Source organism: Gymnoscopelus microlampas, assembly GCF_963454915.1.
Source record: "Gymnoscopelus microlampas genome assembly, chromosome: 4".
Lineage (NCBI taxonomy): Eukaryota > Metazoa > Chordata > Actinopteri > Myctophiformes > Myctophidae > Gymnoscopelus > Gymnoscopelus microlampas.
This window is the reverse complement of record NC_139941.1, coordinates 26,083,969-26,092,917: the sequence shown is the minus strand read 5'-3', so window position 1 is coordinate 26,092,917 and position 8,949 is coordinate 26,083,969.

Sequence of the window (8,949 nt, the reverse complement as noted above, 5' to 3'; positions counted from 1 at the left end):
GGGACAGAGGGGCAGCTGGCAGGAGAATGTATGTGACATAACAGACTGATGGCTAAACAGTGGCTTCTTTTCGTGCCCTAAATGAATAGCTATTCTGCCTGCAACAACTTGTGATAACCAGTTAGGAAGAAAAATAGGTCTTTACAGCAGTGGGTCTTTATTTTCTTTTTTTTCTTCCTCTGGTAGACTTTTATTGCTATTGTCCATGAGCCCTTAGGCAGTGTCTGTGGCTGAAGACATGCTCTAGTTGTTAACTGGTTCTTTTGAAAGTACACATATGTGTCTATGCTCATGTGTGTTGTCTGTGAGCATGGATTTCTGCATATGAAATGCCAGTTTAAAGGGTGGGCCTGTGGAGACTCAATATTTCCTGGTAGACATCATGCAGGTACATCTGCATCTGAAATGCTAGTTTAAAGGGTTGGACTGTGGAGACTCTATCCTGGTAGACATCATGCAGGTCGATCCTTCAGCCCATAGCAGAACATTAATTCACCCAACCTTGCTGTGGGAACCACAAATGAGCAACATTCTTCTTGACATTTCTGAGAACTAGGCCTGTGCCTACGGGTCGGAAGAAATGCCAAAGGTGCATGCATGGGCTCATTCTTCGTTTAAAGAAAAAAACAATTACAGTTGTTCGATAATGTATACATTTGGCTTTATACAGTATATTACTGTGTTTACTATATAGGGTGGGGCTAACAACTGCTTACAGCGATTTATTTGCCTTGTGAAAACAGCATAATGGTGTTGTCAAGCTGCAGTGGTATTGTAGGAAATAGGTGTGATACTCTACCAGGAGGTAAGTTCCATGTAAGATTAGAATGCGTACAGGAAATGTCTTCTTTGCACTGACTGAATCAAACACTTCATTTTGTTTCCATGTACACTTACGCTATATTCTCACAATTATTCATGTGAATTTTATATTAGAACAATGGAACGTTAAGTTCCAGTATGAGCACAGAGAGGAGTATCAGCATTCAACTGACGCATTCAACTAACCCTAACCCTCATTGAACAGAAGAGGCCATCCTAAACCCGGGGGGGGGGGGGGGTGAGGTGTGTAGAGGAAGGATTAGTCTAGTCCTTCAAACTCAGCAGTGATTCATAGGATAGAAATGTTACTCAGAAGACTTTGCTGTATCCTCCTCCCTCCACAAAACTAGGCTATATTTAAGAACCCACCACACTTCACACATCGTTGTGAAATGGCTTGCTTTCCACAATTAGCCGCTGCACTAGCAGTATTCTGCTAGAATTCTGCTTAAATGGTTTGCCTGATAGAGGCATAGGGACACATGCTCTTCAATCTGTACTGTACATGTTCCCACTTTGTATTATCACAGATCAAGAAACATACCATACCATTCACATGTCAATGACACACAAATGTATTTCACTTTTCTCTCATGATCTCAGTTCTGTTAACAAACTAGTTAACTGTAAAGATTAATTAATTGCTGGATGTCCGGAATTATTTACAGCTGAATACAGACTGGGATACTCACAGTATACTGTACACACTGAGACAGTCCTAACAGTCAGAGACAATGTATTCACCCTTGGCATCGCTGTCTCTTACATAGGTTCAGGATTTGTACTGCGCCCCCCATCCAGTTATTACACTGGCCCGGGGCGCAGTCTGCAGAAAGTGAAAAGAAAGAGACAAGACCGAGGAGTCTTTATATACAACTGACTGTCAGATCTGAGTGACCTGTTGCTGGGAGATAGGTCTAAAAGTTTCACAATATAGGGAGGTGCAACAGTGAGCAAGTCAGAAACCTTGGCATATCAACTCTGCCCAGGCTGGCAGGCCGGGAGGCGGAGATGATGTTTTTGCCCCTGTCTGTGTGTGTCTGTGGCTGTGCACAGCTAATCTTGGACACTGCTGGACTGATCAGCGTCAGACTTCCAGTAGGGCAAGGACGGGTGTTTTTTTGTTTTATTCATCACGGCGGCACTATATCAGGACAAGTTTTGGCCTATAACTCTTGAACATAGGTCTTACTATAAATCTTTCCAATCCTGGGGCCGCAACTCCACATTTTCTTCAAAACACACTTGTTGGTACTGCTCCTATTGATTTGGTCCAAAACTCACATGAACCGGTACATTATCTCTAGAGTCTTGTGATAAACATGTATCATTCAGATTTTTCATATTCCATTTGGATTGAGGGAGGGGAATTAAAATGACAAAAAACATGAACGCATTGTCCCAAATTTGAATCACACATTGAGGGGCCTCTTTAAACAACAAAGAGCCAAAGTGATTTCTCATAGACCCATATGATAGAGGGCACCACAAATGCTACAGATGTCACTGTTGGAGAAACATTCTTTTCAATTATTTTCCATCAAATTACAGTAGGTGCAAATTCTCTTGTGAGTCATGTGATAATGGCAGTCACACAGGGTTTTGATATACTATATTGTTTGCCTGTATGGCTTAAAAAATGTGTGGGCAAAAAGTATAAACACAACATCCAATAAACCACAAACTGGAATCGCATGTGATGGGGCCTCTATAGAGCACACCTCCAAAAGCCCTTTCACTTCTGCCCAGTATTATGCCTTACAAAAGCTATAACCCCCTGCTTCCTCATGTCATGGTGGCGGCAACCCACGACTTACACTGCCCTGGCTAGGCAATCCAGCCTGGCAGAGATGCGCTCATGAGTGCCCATTAACCCATTAAGACCTGAGGCCAATTCTACAAATGCCTTCTGAATCAGTAGTTCAGAAACGTTTTATTTTTTGTGCCAGGAACCCCCAGAAGAGAAGATTTGTTACTCTGGTACTGTAATCATTCACAGGAATTGGCTCCTGGTACGAAACAGAATGACATTAAAAATCCTACTAATATTCTACAAAGCACTTAATGGTTTGGCTCTTGGTACTTTTATGATACTTAAAAAAAATATTATTTAATTCACTTTCATTACTTTTCTGGATTGCTCACTGATTATAATATGAACAGGGGTCATCAGGCGGATGTCTTCTATGTTCAGCCTTTCATTACTATGATCCTGCTCTCTGGAACAAGCTGACTTGAGGTCCATTACCACTGTGTGTCCACATTCAAAAGCAATTCTCTCAGACATTATGGTTAATTGCTGTGTCTGTGTGCTGGGCTGGCTACACTTTTTTTGTTGACCCTCCAACTTACAACAACGTAGTCTCTTGTCTCTCACAGCAAAAAGAACAGCAAATCTGAACACAATAAATCAGATTATCCTATCCCTTCACCAACAACAGGAATTTAAATAACGTAGTATTTCCACAACACTATGCTGCCTACTGTAGGCTGCTGCTGCCAAACAAGCAAAAGGCATAAGACCTAATCAACCAACAATTAGGGCTAGGTCTATTTGACATCAGTAAACCAACAACTTAGCCTAAATTCATTCCACAGCACACTATGCATGTCATAGCTCATAGACAAATACGAAGTGCTTTAGTAAAATATAGCCCATGCTTACCTTTTATTCATTGTATTCTTGATTTAAAGTTTGTAACGTCCAGTCCGATTCCGATGTAATTAACTACTATTTATTTGACCCCATGTTCCACTAGCTCTGACTCTCCACTAATTAATTGCACCTGCTACTTTTCAATTGCAAGCCTATGCAAATTGGTTATTGAGCTTAAAGGCATATTGCACTCAAATCGTTTTGTGCAGCTCAATAGCTTACTTCCCAAACATAACACTACACACATAGCGACTTAACAACACCCTAACCCACACTACCATCACTGATAACACCACCAAAAACGTACATGACCAAAAACACCAACAATACAAATACATACAGTACAGTAAGTAGCTGTATCAATACTTATCAGCTACAATCTGGAACTTATTTTAATTTATAAAACGTTATTTTAACCAATCTGTATGAGTATGTTCACACAATGTGAAACAGCACATCTGCAGTGGCTGGAGGTGGTTTCTCCACTCTTGCTTTGAGAAATTTAGACTCTTAGTAGGGGCTGCTAAGTGAAAAATCGTTACGCGGCGGATAAAAGCATGAAATTTGATACAGATGTCCCTTGGGTCATCCTAAAACATCCTAGAAGGGGTGCCCAAAAAAATCTTAAACAGGAAGTGAGTTATGGACAAAATCCAAAATGGCCACCTAAACTGTTGACCGTTGACTCAAAAGACACCAAAAGAATCTCCAAAAAGCATAAAATTTGGCACACATGTCCCTTAGGTCATCCTAAGACATCCTAGAAGGGGTGCCCAAAAAAATCTGAAACAGGAAGTGAGTTATTGACCAAATTGAAAATGGCCGCCTAGTGTTGTCGATTGACTCAAAAGACAACTAAATAATCTCCAAAAAGCATAACATTTGGCACACATGTCCCTTGGGTCATCCTAAGACATCCTAGAAGGGGTGCCCAAAAAAGTCTTCAACAGGAAGTGAGTTATTGCCAAAATTGAAAATGGCCGCCTACAGTGTTGGCGATTGGCTCAAAAAGCCTATAGAATCTCCAAAAAGCATACAAATTGGCATATATGTCCCTTGGGTCATCCTAACACATCCTAGAAGGGGTGCTCAAAATAATCTGAAACAGGAAGTGAGTTATTGACTAAATTGAAAATGGCCGCCTACAGTGTGAAAGATGATGCAAGATACCTAAAGAATCTCATAAAAGCATGAAATGTGGTACAAATGTCCCTTGGGGGATCTGAACGCATTCTACAAGGGGTGCCCAAAGAGGTTTTAAACAGGAAGTGACCGCCTAAAGCAATTGACACAAAAGAAAACATAAAGGGACGTCATAAAAGTGTACCATTTGGTACGTACATTGAGTGCTTTTTAATATATCCTAGAAGGGGTTATTTATTTGTTTGTTTGCTTGTTTATTAAACTTTTTAGGAAGGGACCATGTTGAAGAAATTCTAAATGGCTGTTTAAACAGTTGACCACGGCAGTCTGCATATTATGCAGACTCTACCTTCTGTTTTCATTTCTACATCAACCTTCTGTTTTCATTTCTACATCATCTTATCTATTTTACTTTCTGCATATTTTTTTTTATTTTACTCTTTGAATCTTCTTTATTTATCTAACTCTCTGCATATTCGTATTTATTTTACTCTGCATCTTATCTTACTCTGCATATTCTTAATTTTACTCTCTGCATCTTATTTATTTTGCACTCTACATCTTCTTGCTGGTTTTACACTCTATCTTCTCATGTATTTTCTTCTTGATCATTACTGTTTTTTGTGATTAGTGTTTAGTAACTACATGTATTCATGTGTGCCATTTCGCAATTACCAGCACATTGGCATAATGCTCTGCAAGGTAATCCAGCATCCCGGCATCTACACTTTCTCGAACAGAAGGGCTCAGCTTTGCAGCCACACTTGAGTTCTCTACAAACTTTGGCAGCCTCTGGCAAGAGTGTCCATAAAGGTGTTCACGAATCAGCGACTTTAATCCATCCATATTTGTCAGGAGATGGTAGAGATTGCATAGCTTTCAGGCTTCTGGACCAAATGCCAGATTGGCAAACTGCTCGATTTGAATGTTGTAGCAGTGCAGCCCGTGGGGGAGGAGTGTTTTCCATTGAGAGACTATTAAGACCTTTTTTGGGCACCCCTTAAGATGCATTCAGATCACCCAAGGGACATTTGTACCAAATGTCATGCTTTTATGAGATTATTTTTTATGAGTGTCTTTTGCATCATCTGTCAACACTGTACACGGCCATTTTCAATTTAGTCAATAACTCACTTCCTGTTTCAGATCATTTCAGGCACCCCTTCTAGGATGTCTTAGGATGACCCAAGAGACATGTATGCCAAATTGTATGCTTTTATGAGATTCTTTAGTTGTCTGTTGAGTCAATCGACAACACTGTAGGCGGTCATTTTCAATTTTGTCAATAACTCACTCCCTGTTTAAGATTTTTTTGGGCACCCCTTCTGGGATGTCTTAGCATGACCAAAGGGACATGTGTGCCAAATTGTATGCTTTTATGAGATTCTTTAGTTGTTTTTTGAGTCAATCGACAACACTAGGCGGCCATTTTCAATTGTGTCAATAACTCACTTCCTGTTTCAGATTCCATTGGGCACCCCTTCTAGGATGTCTTAGGATGACCTGAGGGACATATGTGCCAAATTTTATGCTTTTTGGAGATTCTTTTGGTGTCTTTTGAGTCAACGGTCAACAGTTTAGGTGGCCATTTTGAATTTTGTCCATAACTCACTTCCTGTTTAAGATTTTTTTGGGCACCCCTTCTAGGATGTTTTAGGATGACCCAAGGGACATCTGTATCAAATTTGGTGCTTTTATCCGCCGCGTAACGATTTGGCCATTTTTTGTGGTTAGCAGCCCCTACTATCTGTGGTGTCGGGTGGGACACATGCTGGTTGACACATAGTCCTGTCTTAAGCCCATAAACCCAGTAACTCCCATGGCCAATATATAAGAAATAATAATAAAGTCTGCAAACTGTAATGAGGACAGAATGAGGACCATGTCACCAGGCCAAACACAACACTCCTTATAAGTGGCAACACCCCAATCGGTGCTGGGCTGAGATGATCACACAGGTGCAATCAATGTGCTGTCAGTCTCAAAAAACAGCCCATAGCATATGGCCCATAGTAGGACCGAAGTATCACAGGATTACAATATCAAGAAACACAAAGCAATAATAAAAAAGAAATAAACTTATGGATTGGAGTTTTAAAGATACAGCAACAGTTCAACACTACACTCTTAACTACTACCATCGACCAGCACAGTTAGACCTGTTTCTTCAGGAACATTACTTCTAGTTATTATTATTATGACATAATATACAGCTGCAAGACATTTAGCTCATCCGTATCTTCAGTACTTGTCCACAATTAACTGCTGCTGAGCTCTTAGCATAGCTGAAATCTCATGGAGGATGTTTTGAATATTTTGCAAAAAGAGGGGGGAAGGAGATTAACTTTAAAGAGTTACCATATTACACCCTTTAATTTAGAGGAAGTATGGATGGAATGCTATTTCCACTTTGTTGCAGCCATTCAAAAGCTGGGTGGTACTTATCTTTAAACTCGCAGAACATTTGACTGATTGCTGTAGCTTCCACAGCATCTTGAAAATAACTTGTAATGACAGGACTGTGAAGATTACCACACGTGATCTAGATACTGGTCTAGATACTGTTACCACTGGAAACAGGGAGTTGGGTTCTGCAACTTATGCTCCTGCTTTGTGATCAATGTGGACTTGTAAAGCTCAGAGGGAGTTTGCCAACACTAATTAATGACACACACACACACACACACACACACACACACACACACACACACACACACACACACACACACACACACACACACACACACACATTTTTTTTCTTTATTCTTTTTTTTATGTGGACATTTACAAGTTACTCAGTATGATCAGCAGAGGGGTGAAATGAAATGTAAGGAGGGTTGTAAATGCATGATGCACAATCTTTATAGCATTTATTTATATGGCATTATAATATTTTCATTAATTCACTCTCATACTGATAAAAAAATAAAAAAAGCATTGTAGTGTGCAAAAGTCCCAAATGAACAGACGTGTTTTGGGAACAATAGAAATTTATGGTAAATACAAACGGGGAAAGTAATGCTCTGGGAACACGAGAAACAGAAATGCATTACTGTAATGTGCACAGTCACACTATATGGAACAAATACAAAATTTGATGGGACACAATTCTCCTGACAAATTTCATGTGCAGACCCATGCCCTTCCGTAGTTGAGTGCTATGGCAAGTTGTTGTAACCCTATAGCCATACACTACCCCATGTAGACATAGTTGTACACCTGGCCATACAGTATCGCATGTGGACACAGTTGTACACCTGGCCATAGTGTATATCTCGTTATGTATATATGTCCCATTTTACAAGTTTTTGAGTTTTTGAAAAGCTGAGGCATGAATTTGTATTGTCTCCGCCACGCCGGACGGCCGAAGGCAGGAGACTATGTTTTCACTCCTGTCCGTTCATCCGTATGTCCGTCCGTCCGTGTGTGTGTCTGTCCACGTGTGTGTCCAACCGCTTGTCTGTGAACAGATCATCTCTGGCACCGTTGGACCGGTCGGCATGAAACCTTGCATGTCTAGTCATCTCTACAATCATCTCTATGGTCATGTACTATAGTCATCTCTATAGTCATCTCTATAATCATGTACTGTAGATAAAGTGGTTGGAACTTCCTCTGCTGCAAAGATCTGTCATGACAGTTCACACTATTACACTTCTCTGGGTTCAGGTTTTGAAGTAGTTACAGCATGGCTGCCTCTCTTTTAGCCTTTTCAACATTAATCAGGCCTCTTTTTTAAGATGTTAACAGCCACTGCCACATTTGTGGTTAAATTTAGACGCTGGGCCACTTTCCGAAAGCATTCTGTCTCCCTAAAAACCTGCACCAAGTACTTATCATACCCGCCGGACACAGCACATTGTATTGATTCTCCTGGACTAGGAGCTACTGTAGGTGGGGAGGTGATAGCAGGAGGCAAACTGGAGCAGAGCATTCACAGTTTAAATTGAAGGGAAGTCATTTTCTTTATTGCTCCTCCGTGCTGACTTAATAACCTAATCTATGGACTTGCTGCGCATGAATGAACCAAGAGGTAGCGGTGGTCAGGAAATGTCTATTTTCAGCTGGGCAAAGACCTATTTAAACTTTTACAATGCTTGAATGTAGCAGATGACAGACGTCAAATCAGAGAGCATTAACGTCACTCTGTTTGGCATAAAGAGTGGCTATTACAGCCCTTGTGGTGACTCATTTTCAAAATTACAGTGAACACCTGGGAAGAGAGCAGGAAGGAGTAAAGCATGTAGAGAAGTGAACTCTCCCTGTCACTCAATCACACTCACTCTCTCTCTCTCTCTCTCTCTCTCTCTCTCTCTCTCTCTCTCTCT